Source organism: Oreochromis niloticus, linkage group LG18, assembly GCF_001858045.2.
Source record: "Oreochromis niloticus isolate F11D_XX linkage group LG18, O_niloticus_UMD_NMBU, whole genome shotgun sequence".
In the NCBI taxonomy this organism is placed as follows: Eukaryota; Metazoa; Chordata; class Actinopteri; order Cichliformes; family Cichlidae; genus Oreochromis; species Oreochromis niloticus.
The window spans coordinates 22,208,837-22,226,802 of record NC_031982.2 but is presented as its reverse complement, the minus strand read 5'-3'; the positions used below and the strand labels follow the sequence as shown (position 1 = coordinate 22,226,802).

The 17,966-nt window shown below is 37.2% G+C and overlaps 1 long non-coding RNA gene across 1 annotated transcript; it reads right to left on the bottom strand.

Moving 5' to 3' along the window:
• Positions 1-13,343: 13,343 nt before the first annotated feature.
• On the bottom strand, positions 13,344-14,390 carry LOC109195483 (uncharacterized). Its single transcript, XR_002057083.2, has 3 exons — positions 14,291-14,390; positions 14,011-14,123; positions 13,344-13,583 (listed from the first exon to the last, which is right to left on the bottom strand). It is a non-coding gene; the product is annotated as an uncharacterized LOC109195483 (long non-coding RNA).
• Positions 14,391-17,966: the final 3,576 nt, after the last annotated feature.

Genomic DNA, 17,966 nt, shown 5'->3' with positions numbered 1-17,966 from the left:
ACCTCACTGATAAAACAAACTAAAACAATAGGTTAAACCTTGCTAAAAGCCAATGAAAAGAGGTGAGTTTTAAGAGCAGTTTTAAAAGTTCCTAGGCTTGTGGAGAATCTGATATGAGGGGGTAACTGTTCCACAGTCTGGGTGCAGCCACAGCAAAAGCCCTCTCTCCCCTAGTCTTTAATCTGTACCTGGGAACATCTAAAAGCATCAAGTCTGCTGACCTTAAGGATCTCCTGGGGCAGTAAATGCTAAGAAGCTCTGCCAAGTAAGGAGGTGCAGTACCGTTAAGAACCTTAAAAACCAGCAGTAAAATTTTAAAATCAATCCTAAAAGCAACTGGGAGCCAGTGAAGAGAGCAGAGGACCGGAGTGATGTGGTCTCTCTTTTTGGAACCGGTCAGCATGCAAGCAGCAGCGTTCTGCACCAGCTGGAGGCGATGCAGACAGGAACGATCTAAACCAACATAAAGGGAGTTACAGTAGTCCAGCCGTGAAGTAATAAAAGCATGGACCACCCTTTCTAGATCATTCCTGCACAGGTAGGACTTGACTTTAGCTAAAATCCGTAGGTGATAAAAAGATCCCTTGACTACGGAGCTGATTTGTTTATCGAATTTAAAAGCAAGTTTGTATGTCTTAGTCCAGGATTCAGTCTTAGTTATTTCCTGTGTTTTGAAAGTTTCTTGTCTTGTGTGCTTTGTGTTTAATTCTACTTCCCCTGTTTCTTTATTTTAGTTTCAGCTCTCCTCTCACCTGTTGGCTATTTCCCCTCAGTCTCCTGTGTGTCTTATATATTGTCTCAATCTTCCCTTGCCTTTGTTGTGTTCTCCCACTCAGCTGTGTTCCTCTTTCGTGTGTTATCTGAGAATAGTTATTGTTTTCGGTTGTTGCTCCTAAACATGCTTTTATTTCTTCAGAAGCTTAGCAATAAAGCTGTTTTTGAGTTTTGCGCTTTCCTGCACTGTTGGTCCAATTCTTGCCTCTCACACAACTCACCTTGACATGTTCTTTGTTTAATAAATATTATTTCTATTCTTAAAAAAACAAGCAAAAAACAAACAAACCACAGTTTCATTGTATATGTGACAATAAAGACAATAAAAGACTATTCTATTCTGTTTTATTTATAGACATTCTATTGTAGTTTTCCTTAAAAAAGTGATTCATGTTTTTTTCTCAGTTTTAATTGATACTGTATCATAAACCCATTCACAGCTCCAATGATTAACAAATGACAAAACACAATTTACGATCATAGTTAACTGATTAATCTTAGTGTAGGCCTATATCATTAGAGTAACATTTAAGTGTAAACCAAAATCATACAAAAAAATTGTAAAGCTCGATATCATTCACACTGAAGCATTTTTCTACAGGCATTTGTTAGGACCCACTGCGATCAGTGACATTGGGGTGACATCTTTTATATTTCATTTTTGGACGTACAGTTTTGGTTCACTGACGCGCCAAGCGGTGTGTCTACGGAACGTCTAATGTTGACATCCATAGGACCTCGTGTACCGGCTAATTATAGTCCAAATGTGGTCGTTGTGGATGTTAAATGTTGTTATACTGCTTTTATGGGCTCTGTAGTCACATGTTTCCAGAGGGTGGAGGACATGTTTTCTCTACATAAACAGTTATGTGTGAAGGAAAGCAGAGTGATCAGTGGAGATATCCAAGATGGCGCGGGCTCTTGAACTAAAACAAAAGTGAGCAGCTGAACGGTGGTTTGGAGCATAAATGTCCCCAGCTTCTCACAGTCAGTGTGCAAAATATGTGCATCAACAAAGACTGTCGAAGAGACGGTCCAGTTCATACATATGTCACACAGTGGAAATTTGTGTTTGTTTCATGGTTTATGTTGTTTTGATTGTAATGTGTATTGGTGCATACAGTACTGGTTTTATTTGCATGGTTTCCCCTGATATTTGTATTGCATGTTTTAGTGTTGTAGCATGATATTCTTTTAATCCACTGGGCGGACAATAGCAGGCACCTGTTGAAGTGTGGGCGTGCCCTGAGGCAGCCACCAGACTCGTTAAAGGACGAGGGTGCACCTCTGCCTGCATCTGTGAGTATCACTTTCCCCGCTGATGTGCGCCCAGATTAACTGGCGTCGCAGATCAACTGGCGTTGGTCGAACAGATGTATGGTAGACTTGCTTTTCAGGAGCTGCTACTGACAAATAAAGCAAATAAAAACCAAATATTTCATTGGTGACATTTGTGAGGTTACCTCAAACACAGTCCGTCAGTCGTGTTGCTGTTGAACAACAAAATGTTTAAAAATGTCGCGAGTTTACCTGGTGATATTCTCATGCAGGAGGCGATCATGAAAACGGCAAACAATTAACACCACGCCGATGCTGTTCACAGGACAGCAAGACAAAAAATGATCCCTGTTGTCTTTGCTTAATGACTGGTTTTAGTCTTGACAATCCACATTGCTGGCATTGCATCTTTCAACATGTTTGTGGGTCAATTTGAATGCTCCAGGTGTAAGAGCAGCCACTGAGCCACTACTGCAATCACAAGTTAATCTAGTAGTAGGCTATGGTACTTGCCCACAGGTGGCAGTAGTGGACTGACCTCCACTTGAGACTGCTCCAGCTGCTATATGATAGTCAGTAGATCTGCTACAAATTGCAGATCATATGCAAGTTTTGGAAATTAAATCATGAATATTCCTAACTTAGTTTTAAAAGTCAAAAAATCTAACTCTCCTCCACACTCAACAACAGATGACAAACCAACTCACACACCTGAGTCACTCACTTTCCTAAATCCACTCACTCTCACAAGTGCTACTCAATCACATTGGCTCTGTTTATTACTAATCACTGTGTAACTCAGGGGTCGGCAACCCTAGGCACGCGTGCCACAGCTGGCACGCGAAGGGTTAACTGATGGCACGACCATAGCTGGACTGGCCATCGGGCATACCGGGCATTTGCTCGGTGGGCCGATGATTTTTTTTTTTTTTTTGTAACGGTATAAACAATGGAAGATGGTGGATTGGCCAGATGTTGGCCGGTGTGTAAAAATAATCATTGTTTGGTGGTGGCTATGGCGGAGCTTCCACAGATTCAGTAACATTAACAAGTGGTGGAGGCCAGCAGGTGGATGAGGGAAAGGAGGAGCAGAGAACCGAGGCCGCGCCGGTCCGAGTGTCAGGTGAACTGAACTTCAGGTACGAAGTTATGACCTGCAGTCTATCTGGGTCAGATATAAACCAAGTTTAGGTGAGTTTATTTTCGTTGTGCTGACTTTTTACAGTCAGTTACAATAACTCGTACTGCGTACTAGCTAGCATGACGGAGTTTCTATACAGCTGGGTCGGTGCTATGATGTGACTGGTGAACTTTATTCTATTCATAAGGTTAGTTAGTAGAGTTGCCAACGTCCCGTACAAACGGAATCGTCTCGTATTCAGAGAAAATATTACGCGTTTCGTATTGAGCTGAAAAGGAACACAGTTTGGCCCGGACTTCAGCTAGGATGGAAAAAGACACAAAGGTGGATTTATTCTGTCATTATGCTGCACAGCTGTTTCTTCTTCTCTCATTCTCTCCCTCTCTCTCCTGTTGCTACTTCAATCATGAAACTGATCAATGATCAGCTGATCGGCTTTTCTCTCTTGTTTGTTTATCGCCCACTTTGTGCCAGAAAGAGGAAACCGCCGGATGTCGCGCTAAACAACAGCAGCACGTTTAAGCTTGATCAGCTGTTGTTAGAATTTATTTAATATTAATTTCTAGTATCAGCTGAGGTTTGCTGGAGCCACAGCTGTAAAACCTGCTGGTCATGATATCGGTTTGTATATCTGGTGAGAGGGAAACATGAAGATGAAACCAGGAGATGTCCTTACTGAATCATCAGAGCTGAACAGGTGATGGAGAAACAGGTTTACCTTTTAGGTGACATGAATGAGTTGAAGGGAAGTTATGAACTGTTTCTGAGAGACAAATAACACCAGGATCATTTTTTTACGTAGCTGACAGCTGGTAACTGTGCAGGGGCGGATCTAGCAAAGTTATGCCAGGGGGCCAGGTGGGGCATTAACAGGGAAAGGGGGGCACAAAGAAATACTTTCTTATTCTCATTTAAAATGTCTGGCTGTATTAAATAATTATCTGAAGCTTACAACCAAAGTTTTTATCTGATGTAAGATGTATAGAAATCATACATATACCAACAAGATAGTGTACATCACTGTCACATTGCAGAGGCCTTATTGACAGTATTTGACTCTACATATCTGTGTGAGCAGATTTTCTCTCACATGAGAGTCCTCAGGTAGCCGTCTGAATGCTGGACACTCGGAGACCTGTGTCTCTGAGTGGGAGACCAGTGATCACATTAACATGTGTGTCTCTGTATTAACAGACATGCCATATTGGCTGAGTTTATTTTTCTTATCATTGTTGTGAGGAGACCATAAATAGCATTTGTATTTTCTGTTGTACAGTCCATTTGCTGTTATGGAGTTCTTGTTATGGATAAAAAGTGTCTGTTTTTTTGTTTCAAAATAGCTGATAACTATTCGCTGATAGCTGCCAACATCTGCAAACAAATATAATTCTATAAAGTGGTTCTATATATTGTGTAACTGTTCATATAGAGCGTTATTAAATTTATTGCTAATGCAATCATATGGCACTCTGACTTCTGAGGAAATTTTAAATGGCACTCGCCATCAGAAAGGTTGCCTACCCCTGGTTTATACTGTCACAAGGTTGTACAAACCTTTTTGCCAACTTCTCAAAAGATTTAAAACAAATGTTATTATTTATGCATCTACAATGTGCATATGACTGATGAGTGACGAAACGTTTCTCCCACTGAAAAAGCTACGTCCAGATGAACAGAATCAACCTTTTGGGATTTACTATCCTGGATAACTGAGCATGCATCAAGACATATAATGTGCTTAAATTTTTAGATGTGGAAATTATATAGTGTATTTATTTTCATAATCACAATGATACTGACTGAAATACTGACCAGTATTCAGGTTTTTTAATTGTTGTTGTGTCCACACACTTCAGGAGCTGCCACTGGTGTCATTTTACTTGGGCCAGCACAGCTCAGTGTCCCTGACGTTCTGACCAAGAAGCCCTAATGTAGCTACACACACACAAAAACCAAACAACAACAACAAAAAACCTTAACTTATTTAGTTTATATACAAGAAATAATCACCTTCCTCCACAGCGCTCCATTAAGTGTTAAATAAGTATCCGGATCATGCATCTTTCATGTATGGATATGTGCTGGTTTTCTTCAAGACTGGTAACCAAAGATATCCCGCTCAGGTGCACCTTATGGATGTTCTTAAGTTAAATAATTAAAGTTAAAACAATTTCAATGTCAATTAACATACTCAATCGTTAAAGCAAAATATAACATTTCTCATTTTTATTAAAATGAATGTATGTAGACAGACCCAGCACACGCTGGAGAGATTATATCTCTCGGCTGGCCTGGGAACTGGATATGTCTAACATATGGTCTTGGTGGCCTTTCTGGGGCTCTGGGTTATCTTTGCAAGAAAATTGGCCTCTTCCTTGATTATGCTTATCATGATTTTTGTTTGTTCGGTCTTTTTCATGTGTTAATGATGCATTATCTTGAAAGGATACTTTAATTTCTGTTTATAGATTAGTTTCCACACAGAAATGGAAGAACTGAGGCAGCAAATGCAAAAGAAAGTCTGTGCTTTCTGGGAGGCACTTCTATATGTGGAGCTTTATTTGAAATGGGTCTAGTTTGTTAACAGGAAATCCACCATTACATGGGCAGGAAATGCTATCAGACAAAGAAACAAGACACATAAGGGAAACAGAATTGCTGATAACATTACAGCTGCTACACATCATGCAAGTTTTCTCACAAGGAGAGAGGAACAGCCTCACTGACACAGTTATGTCTCTTACTGATATCCACAATAAACAATAAAACACTTTTTTCCAGAATATACTGCTGCTGCCTTTACAAACTGAAAACTGAGAAACACTACATCATAATAGCAGCAGGCTTTGGACAAACAAAGACTAACAAAGGCTTTGGACTTTGGGTTTTTTGCCTGTACTTAATTCCTTTACAAAGACAATCTGGGAATTTAATCATATTATTATTTTGTTGTATGTCAGGGTTGTGCCAGATAGGTGTACGTTTGCATGGAATTAATGAAGACTGTCATTTTTAGAAACTCCCACCATGCTGTCAAAGAGCTGATGTTGATGCTTTTAAAGCGTTCATTCAGTTTGATGTTTGAAGATGATAAATGGTAGATCTTAAATCACTAGATTATTGCATAGTGCCTGTTCTAGACCTAGCCAGAGCTCATCTAAGAGGGTGTGTTTTAACCATCCAAAGAGGGAGAAAGGGTCTTTTGTCCCTCTTTGGGGGGAAACTCCCACTGGGTTTAAATCTGGGACTCTCCACCATTGACCCTTAGAACTGAAGAAGCTTCTCGGATGAGAGGTGAAACGTCTTCAAGCAACTCAAAGAAGTCCAGACGCTTTTCTTTCCATGACAGCACACTGTTGAAAAGAAATAGTCATTGATGTGACCGTCTGCTTGGTATCATATTTATTAAAGTAATTAGGAGGAACTGTGTGATTGCGCAACAAGAATTTGTCACGCTACTCTTATCTGATTTTTTTTTCTGCCTGTGAACAGATAAGTATGTTTAAAAACAAACAAAGATAACAAAATGAAAATGTACAAAACATAGTACTATTGTATTGTGCACATTAAATTGTGCATCTGATGTCAGTGATATACAGTTTTAATTTAGATTTTTAGTTTTAGGTTTTAACAGTTTTAATGTCTTTATTCACATTAAAGTGTTTCCACACATAAATCAACAACTGTCAGATTTAATATAATTACTAAAGAGACAAAAATCTCAGTTTAGTGTTTTGTGTTTGCGTTAGACCTGATATAACAAAGACAATGAAAAAGTATGACAAAAATTTTCTTGTCAAAGTTTATAAGTCAAGTGTACAGTTAGCTTTGATTTTGAGGCAGCACAGTATGAAAGAGAAGTTTTACAGATACAGAACATTTAATACCAGAGACAGACGCTGACTAACATGCTACAGTTCATCTTTATTGTTTTCTAGTTGTGTTAGTGTTGCCATCACACTGCGTAGTTTCTCTTCATTGTCATTGATTTCTGCAGCTGTTGTCTCAAAGTACTTATTCATGTATTCTATGCTGGCTCCCAAGAAAGTCTTTGCGTCATCCATTAAATCCAACACTGGTCTAAGCAGTGATGTAGAAATCAACAATGGCTTCATAACTTCAGTCAAAGCATCCATGAGACGCCCAATATCATCAAAGATAGCAGGAGCATAAGCTCTCTCTAAATTATCTTCAGCCTGGAAGACAAAAATAAACCAAATTAATGTAACAAAATATACAAAAATATGTAACTATGTGCAAAAAGACTTTAATAATGGGAAATTATGTTTGGTTTTAGTTGTTATAGCAATACATATTTTTCTGCTACCAGTCTGTCAATATCCATGTCCACAACATCGTTGACAGACTCACCTTCCTTCTTGCTATTTCCTTTTGTAATTTTTCAACGTTTCCCTTCAGCTCCTCCTGCAAAACCAGAAAGAACGTCAACAAAAATGCATCAAAATGATCATTTTAAAAGTAAAGAGGAAAGCTTAACCATTAATCGGTCTGTCATGATTTAATGGAAAAAGTGCTTAATTAAAAGTTAAATTCTTTTTTTAAAACAACAATAAAAAAGAAAGTTAACAAACAGTTTACCAGTTCGTCCTTGTTTATCAGTGAACTTGAAAGATGGAGACCACACAGCAGAGTCAAAATCATAACTAAGCCTTTGGTAGTTGTGACACCACTCATGGTCAACTGTGCTGCTGCCATCAAAGTTTCTGAAACACATTAAAAGTATAAATAAGGATTTGTAAAGAAATGTAGAAGTAGAGATGTTGCATGAAAATCTGCCTGCAATATTTTTTCATGGTACAATGTTGCTGTTCTTACCTGCCAGTGACAAACGAACTGATGAATGCTGACATGAAGGACTGACACACACAAACTCACACACAGAGTGGCCCCTCCTCTATGACACGGCTCAGCTGTGGGTGTGTCAAAGTACTTCTTTCATTTCAATTCCAAAAAGTCCCGTTCTGCTGTGGGTTCATAGGTTCATACTAGCTGTCTGTCATCCTGGTAACAGGGTAAGGCTGGTCACTGTGAAACCTCAAACACCTAGTTAAAAATGTAATAAAGTAAAAATTTGTCAAATACAGACAACTTTTATTTCATTACATAGTCACACGTAAATGGTTTAAAGAAGCTCCATATTTTTAACATTTGTATCTGTGAGTGTATGTTCAGACATTCAGACTGCAGACATTACAGCATGTCTTAATCACATTACACAAAAAAGGTTGGGGACCGCTGCTGTAGGATGCTGACCGAGAGACCTGTACAGGTCTTTCTACACAAATCTTGTGTAGTTAGTGTGTAGTGTAGTCAATAGTTTTGTTGTGTGTGTCAGAACAATGAGGCGACTGCTGAATGTTACAGGTGTTACAGGAGTGATACATCTCCTGTTGTCAGGCCTGCAGGTATCAGGCTGTTGTTCTCCTTTATCTCATAGTGGACAGAAATTATTTTTTGGAGTGGCACAAATAATTTGTGTGGCATCAGATTTGATGCAGAACAGCTGATTGTTCTGTAAATAGTTTGAAATGTTTATTTAAAAATGCATTGGCTGCATTTAAAAAAATAGCTGCAAAAAAATTTGTTGTTTGCATAACTCAGTTACTTTTTTGAAGAAGTAACTATGTAATTAATTGCCCAACATTGGTCATTATATACTGTATTTTGCAGACAGAGAGTTACAGGACTCTCTCCCAGACCACAGACTCATACTCATAATACAAGTCTGAGCTTTATAAAAAAAATAAAAAAGAAAAAAAGAAAGTTGTGTTTTCGAAATTGGAGTTCAAGTTATTTTTACTTCCAATAGTGTTAACATACTACACAGGTCAATGACTAGATTTTTTTTTTACATTTTCATTGTAAGTGGGCTAAAGCAGTTTAAAAGTAGTCTAATATAAATGTAAATGCTGTAATTTGATTATTTTAATAAACCATGTAACTTGGATGGATTAGATGCTGGCGTGACCACAGTGCACACGTCTGATGTCGCTCACAGTGGTCCAAGGGATCGCTCAGGGAGTTTGTGTGTTCGCTCAGACACATGAAAAATTAGAGGGAACATTGGCCGTCACTCCTAAAACTTCCCCCCGTTTCTTAACAACTAGATGCCATGTTGCCATACCATTTTTTTGATTGGTCGACATGGTACTTTTTTGGACGAATAGGAAAGAGAGGTGGGGGGGTTACTCACAGGCGGAGAGTGCTTTCGAGCCTTTTTCCTTTTAAAACGCCGTTTTTACCCTTTCTTCCCACAGTAAATATAAACAACGATAGTATTCAGGAAGAAAACCAAACATTGCATATTTTTTTAATCACAACTCTGGTTTTACGTGCCCTATCTACACAATTTAAAAACTGGTATAAAGTCCACACTTTTCCGTCAATTGTTCCGTCTGTCCTGCTCACATCTCCAATGGTTGTACACATTGTCATTAACGTGGCTTCACTGCACATCAGCCACGCCGCTTTGCTAGCTAAAACACTGGTGTCGGCACATAAGGACGGCACATAATCAACCACGTTGATTAGCTGCGTATACATGAATGTGAATCGCATCATTGGCTGTACTATGGGATAAGGTGGCGTCGTTCTAATCCCATACGGGAGCAGCCAGTCACTTACTGACTAACACTGGAAAACAGAATTGTTAAAGTATTAATTTTAATTTCAATTCATTTAGATTTTTTTGTGCGCAATGCAGATTTTCTGTGCGCAGAGACCGTGCCAGCAGTGCGCAATTGCGCACGTGCGCAGCTTAGAGGGAACATTGGCCATAAGTGTTCTGTAAGAACTTTTTTTTTAATTAAAATAAATCTTTTAAAAAAAACTTGTGTAAATCTAAAATTCTCCTTCTTACATCCTTACTGGGTTTCTAGGACTCATAAGATTGTTATAAGTATTGTCCAATCCAAATACTGTTGTCAAACAAACATTCTTTATGCCAGCAAGGAGAAACTACTACAAGAGCTCAATCATGATCATTAACAATAAATTATAAGACCTTGACTTTGTCAAGTTAAACCCCATCACAGGATAATGGAATCTCAGCAGTGATTAGAATTTGGACAGGAACCCCCAGATGAAGGTGGAGGTTTGGATGGATTCTGTGATGATGACATAGTGTACTAAAAATTCTTTTCTTGAATTAAAACTGGGTTGTTTCACTTAAATCCAAGACCTTCAGGATTTCTAATGAAAAGTCATTGTTATTGTTATTGTATCTTTATTTCAGACATATACAGCAAACCAATTGATACACATACATGTGCTTGCATTTACATGTACAAATACATATGTGAATACACACATGTATGTGCTCAGACAAAACCACAACAAAAAAGAAAATAAATAAAATAGAGTCTAAATGACATGAAATTACAATTATTAAGTCTGAAATGGAGTAGGAAGAAGTATGTACATACTTACTAATCCCTATCCCATGCACAACATTCTGTTAAATCCCACTATTCATTGTTTAATTGCTTTAAGAGTCTTTGGATTTAATTTTCACCTCAATTCATCCTCTGTACATTTCCTGGTAACATATTGTGTCTGGCTTTGTACATATTTTTTTTTTTGCAGTTTTATATTTTATAGGATCCATAAACTTCAGAATTTTTAATTTCAAGAACAAATTCAAGAAAAGTTAGGAAGCAAAGAAAGACTGTCATCGTCTCCATTGTAAGTGGGCGGGGGAGGATGCTACAGTTTGTACAAGAAGCATCAGCTCTGATTTATTTTAACTTTAGGGCTTGATGAAGAAGCGCAAGAGAAAATCTTCATATGATACAGTTACATACAAATTACATACAAATTACATACACATGTGTAATGTTTAAATATATATTCGAACATTAATGAATTATTGGTCAATATCAGTAAAGCAAAAGACATTCTCTGCTTACTACAACATTGTGCCAAATTAATTTAATAAAGTTACATATGAATAACTTCATGGAGGACAAGCTCCTTGTCGCACCCAGCTCTCTATTTTTGCATCAAACTCATCTTCTTGTTTATTATAGTTCTTAAATTCTTCATCATGTGCAAACAGATGTTAACGATTTCCTTCAGTGGTTTGCAAACAGGCAATAATCTCTTCACCATTTCCAGCCGATGAGCGTAGTTCTCCAACATTTCCTCAACACCTGATGTTGCTATTCTGTATATGAATTGTGCCTGAATGAGAAAAATAAAAGTTTTAGCAGAATCACCAAAACAGATCACTAATTATCAGATCAGTAAATGTATGCTGATGTTATTGGAGGTTTTTGTTACTGATGTAATGAATTAAACACTTTCTCAGTCAACGTGCGAGTAACATGGAGAGTGACTGACTCACCTTTACCCTTTGTTCTTCCTTTATAGCTTTGTGCAGGGTTTCCTTGAATAGTTTCTGAAAATGAAAAAAGCAGAGCATAGTGAGTGTGACAGCCGGTTGAGGAACACACTGAAAACCACAGCAAAAGAAGAACATTCTAACAAGAACATATTATTTATGTAAAACTAACAAAAATAAAGGAAACATTAGCATTTACCAGTTGCTCCTTGTCATTCAGTGAACTTGAGAGATCAAACAGTTTTGTGATTGTTTCCTTTCTATATTTGTCTTCTGCCTGATAGAAAAAATAGCACATTTAAATTTACTAGATGCATCATGTACACTGCAGTTACTATACTTTCAGTTGATCACTATAAACAGTTCAATGTAAAATGCACTCATTAAGTAAATACACACAGCAGATCTTAAAAAACTAACTTGGAGCCTGAGTGACCCACCTTCCGATTGTCTGCGTCTTTTAACACTATCTTCATGTACTCAAGCATCTATAGTCCATTGCAAATAAAGAAAAAAATAACAGCAGTTAATGAGCTTGTAACTGTACATGTACACAGAAGTCTGTAATGGTTGTATCATAAAAGGGAATTCAGCAAGAATGAATTCACCAGTTGTTCTTCGGTATACAGGGAAGTTGAGACTGAAATGAGACACAGCAGAGAGAAGATGAGAAATAAGCCTGTGGCACTAGCTGGTCCCCTGGTTCTGGAAAAATCTGCTGCTGCCATCGCTTGTAAAAGTGGAACAAGTGCTCAGTTTGAGAAAAAGTTGATAAAAGAAAGAAATTTGGAACAATAGATTGTTAAAAATGTAATATATATATATATTTACCTGCTGTATGAATCTAGGAAAAGCTGCTGTACCGTACAGGCAAAGACTGAAAACATAATGAGATAACATGCTGCAAATGCTTTATATACGATGTGACTTAACTCAACCCACGTCTCACGTGTGAGCAGCCCTTTCACTTTTGTTTTCAACAAAGCTTTTGTGTTTGTCTCGTCTGCTTTATAGGAATAGAAGCTCATCAGTTATTGTTAGAACATACCAGGACAAAACACGTTTTTCCACTGAGCTTTTAGGATGACACTTCATAATACTTATCATAAGTGGATTGTGAAATGTTTTATATATTTTTATTAGTGTTTAATAAGTACTAGAAAAGTTTGGATTATATTTACTTATTTGAGTCGTTTCCTTTAATTAAAAAATAAAAATCAGTGTAACTCTTAACTTGCTATACTAGTTACATACTTTTAATTCTTTCAGTTTTGGGGAAGAAATAAAGTAATATATACTATGTTTTTATAAAGCATAGAAGATGTAGAAAGAGTAAAAAAGAGTAAAAAAAAAGAAAAGCACACACAGAGCAGTCAGTGTGATATAATTTATTTAATATAGGACAAGTATTCAGGGCTAGCCTTCATTGTTGTTGTTGAGTATTCAAAGTTAAATAGAAGATCTATATTAACCAAAAAGACACAAATAAAAGGGAACACATTAAGATAACAATATGTGAACACAAGTTTCTTTTTTGTTTTTTATCAAAAGTTAGTAGAAACTACTTTTTTCTAAGTTTGAGTTTAATAACACCACGATTATCAGTCTATTATGCAAAATGCAATAAAAGCTGCTTCCCAGTGAGAACAGCATAAACAACATGCAGCTGTCATTTCTCTTACAGAAAACCATCATATTTAATGATGAGATTTATCATTATTTTATGATTTATTTTGTATTATTATTTATTTCAAAGACATTATATAGAAACTTTTAAAGTTTATTCGGTTGAGTTTTAGGATGATTTTCATGTTTTCCTCTTTTATTTCCCCATTTTCACCATTTTTCTTCTTCCTCTCTGTCTGATGGGATGATGGTTCTCTTGTAGAAGCGTCTCAAACTATTTACTACGTCCATCATTGCAGGAAAATCCTCAAAAACTGACGATGTCTTTATTAGTTCTTCCAAAGATTGAAGAAACTGTAGTTTTTCATCAAGTTCACTTGCTTCTTTCTTCTTGTATTCTGCCTGAAGAAGAAAATAACATTTATTTTTAGCAAAAGTCAAATTTACTTCTACAGTCAGAGTGAGTTGCAGTTCTCTTAGTGTGCACGGATATGATTCATACGCAGCTGTTTTTTCCTGCATGACCAAATTTGACTGAGAACATGCAATCTACATGAACCTGACTGATCCGCCTTCCTTCTGGCTGCTTTTGCTTTTTCTGATTTTCTAAATTGTTCTAAGAAACTTTTCAGAATTTTTTGAAATGTGCAAAACCAGGATGCGTCAGTTGCTTAAGCACTACATATTAACAACTCTGCATAGAGAGAAAAACACCCAACTGTGATACGCTTATAATGACTTACATAGTGTCTGTAGTTTTAATTTGCAAATAAATGTTTCATAGAAGTACCTTCAGCAACAATTAATTCAGCAGTGACTTTGTTCTTACTTTCGTCAGTGAATTTGTGACATAAACCAGGGACAGCAGAAAGATGAGGATTAAAACGTTGCTGTTTCTGACACCAGCCAGTCCTCTGCTCCTGAACGCTGCTGCTGCCATCACTGTGGAAATAAAAACAGCCTTTGAGCTTAAGAGAAAATGAAATAAAATAAAAGAAATGAATAAATAAAGAATCAAATCTATGTTTCCTCTTGTTATGTTAATAATATATTTTTTGTTTGAAATCTTAGGTATAAACCATCCTATGGTGCAGTTTTGCTGATCTTACCTGCCTGGTGAAGGGACAAACAGCTGTTTCACAGACTGAAAACACAAGGGAATCACACGCTACAAATACTTAATGTTCTCCTGATGTGAGCGGCTCTTTCACTTTATCTCGCAGTAGTGATGTGGTCTATGTGGCGGGGTGTGGTCTCCGGCCTGCTGCAGCAGAGGGGTGTTACAGTGAGCTCTCAGGGTGGTGTGGCTGAGAGGGCGGGTGGGACTGCTTAAGGTGATCATCTTCTTCTCTCTATTTTTCAATAGTGGTGACGGGGACGGAGACAGGAAGAACGTTCCGGCCGGAACGTCAGAACACAGTTGCTTTTATATACCAAGTTTATATGCTGTTTATTTAGCATTTAACCTTCTGTTAGTTTGAGCCAGCCCGCCGATATCATCCAATTAGTAAGGTGGGCAGTTTTAGTGTCGGATGAGCAGCAAGCTTCTTCTTCTATACTCTGGGACAATTTGGCAGCCACCCAGGTACCAAGACAGTTATAGAATTTACATTTTTGGCAGTGAGCAAACACTGGACAACAATCAGCCAGCTGTTTACTTTCTTGTAAAGAAACTCCCTATAAACAGGAAGAAAAGAGGAAAATACAATTATTGATTACATTGCAAGTGATACAGCTTGGAGCATGAGAAACTGTTGTCTTTCTTGTTTCACTCTGAAAATGCTTTTTGATATGACATTTATAAGAACAAGGCTTTGTAAATTTGATGTTTCATGGCCGTTGTAACACCCAGTGACACGTTAGACATGCATTTCGGGCCTATGACAGATCCAAACTGTACAAACATGTGAGTCACATCAAATTCCAAGCAAGTCTTTGTACTTAATATTGAGAGCAAACGAATTTAATAAATAATGAGGTTTTGAGTTTCACACCATGCACAGTTTATTTTTATCTAATGAACAGTATTGTAAACATGTACATTAAACATATTTAACAAACATGATTTCTTGTTTTCTTTCTCATTATGTTTCTAAAACTAAACTAAAAGTTAATTTATTCCTGTGTAAATAAATCTGTAAAACAGCGACTATAGGACGGGTCCCTTCATGGTTTTTTGATGAATGTTAAATCTTTTCACCACAATACAAAGTAAGAAGTGAAGCCTAGTTTTTTTTTGCACTTTAAACGTCTGTGAACTAAAATATAAAAATTATACAGACTATAAAGTAAATTTTCAGTGTGATTTTAAATTCAGCTCTAGTTTTTATTTCATAATTAATTCTAAATTGTAACATGTTACATTTCATTCTAACAGACTTATGTAATTTGTCTCATTTTAAGGGGATTATTACTTTCTTTAATGTTGTATTTATATGGTGATTGTTATTCTGTTTCTTTCACATCTGTTGTCAGTTTTTTATGTTACCACAACTGAAATTATTTCTTCTTCTCCACCTGTTTATTCAGCTCAGGATTTTCTTTCCACTTCTTGACTTTATCAACTTTCGAATATCAACTCCTTCATAGTTTTCTTAAATTAGAAATATTTCTCAATCACCTTACAGTCATGGGATCTCAGGCAACAGGCACATTATATAAGTACTACTTCTATTCTCCTGAAAATATTCATGAAGAAAAAAAATGATCTATTCATCTATTTGGATTTGTTTTTTTAAGTTAAATATTTCTGTTCTAATAGTTTTGTGGATACAAAATAATATGACAGGACTTGAAGGAAAGTAACACATTTACTCTCATTTGGGGGGACTGAGGATGGATCAGATGAGTTTGCCACCTACCTTGTGTCCTCATACCTGGTGGTAATGGACAGCATGTTGCCTTATCAGCACTGGGGTCTTTTGTTTGATGGTTCCACAGTGCCTCCCTCTGGCCGTGATGAAGTACTACACCCCTCTGCTCTTTCTATTACAGGGAATGTCTAGAAAGCACAAACCTTTAATAATCACAGCTGAGATCATAAACTGTAGTTATCCTTCCTTCCTTTCCTTCTTCCTTCCTCTTAAGCACTTAAGGGTTGCTGGAGATGGCTTGAAGACTATCCCAGCTTTCACAAGGTAAAACTCAGGGTACACACTTTACAGTTCACCACTCATGATCACATTCCCAATAGATGATTGTAATTCCCAAAAGAATCACCAATTAACCTAAAAAAGCAAGTTGTTGGACTGTGAGAGGGAGCCGGAGCACCCTCAGAGAACACAACATGCAAACAGCAGCCAGCAGATTCACATGCACGACCTTCTTGCTGTGAGGCAACAGTACCAACCACTGCACCACCGTGCTGACCTTAGAGCGCAGTCGTATGGTGGAAAATGTTACTGTGGATGCTTTAGATTATATTACATACAGAAAAAAGTACTGGTTTATTATTTTAGTGGGCAAAAGAGTCAAGACTGGATCTAAAGGATGTAAATGGACAAGCACAGTGCATTTCTACTCAGTCTGAACACTCGACACAGCCTCATTCACCCAGCTGCACACACATGATTAGGGGAAACTCAACATTCAGTATCTTCATTTTTTCATCAAAAGACTTTCTCTGTATCTCTGCTCTGTTTGTTTTGACTTGAAACACTAAATAAAGTTTTACTGCACATCTGTCTCTATTGTTTAATCAGCAGCTGTAATACTAAACTGTCCAAAATGTTAAAGTCTACATTTAGTAGATTTAGAGATATTTATTTCACCACTTTAGTTAATGATACTTTATAAACCTATTCTGCTGTTTAACAAAGACAGTATCATCATGTTTAAAGCACTTTTCAATCTGACAGCAGCACTCAGTTCTCCTGCACATGTGTGATCTTGGAGTGAACTGAAGGTTCAGATGCATCTCTCAGGTCCTGTGTGGAAACTTTGCTGGACTTTGTCTGTCTGTTAAAGATGTGATTTTCAGATGCTATTCAGCTGGTGTAGATAGTGGGGGTTTAGGTCTGAAACATCTTCTTTTGTCCTCATTCATCCAGTTTCATGAGATAAAGTTTGGTACAAGGACTGGATTGAAAAAAGACTGAAAAGAGAAACTTTGAAAGAGTTTTAGAAAGCCTGGAGGAAAAGCAGTGCTTGTTTAATCAAATGTAATAAGACACATTGTTTAAATGTCCCAAAGTAAAGAGATCTCTCTGTGAACCTTTAATTCGTCACCCTCTTGTGGCAGCAGCTGGCTACTGTTACTTGCACATGTGCATTGTGGTTTTTTATTACATTATAATTTAATACAAAACCCTTTAATTAAATTAGTGAGTTGAAGTAATATATGAAATATTAGTGTTAGGTAAGTCCCAGAGTTCAGTTTATTGGACATTAGCTACATTTAATAAGAAGATATGAGATCCAAATATAAGCTTATGTCAACACATGTTCATTTTGATGAAGTTTACTGAACAAATTTGAATCATCACAACAACCAAAATGTTAGCAACACATCATAAAGTTTATTATTATAACTATGGTAACCATGTTGTCCAGAATCGTGACATCGCACCCATTTAGAATCTTACCACCACTTTGATCCTCTGACCTTTGATCCTTAAACCCATAAATAGGGTGAGAAGCAACAACTTTTAGTCCGTTATTGCAGCATTTATGTTCGCAGCTTCGACTGTTCGTGACACAGATTTAGAGTCTTACCACCAACGTGATCATTTGATCTAAAACCGACAAATAACGGTCAAAAACAACGACTTTAGTCCATTACTGGCA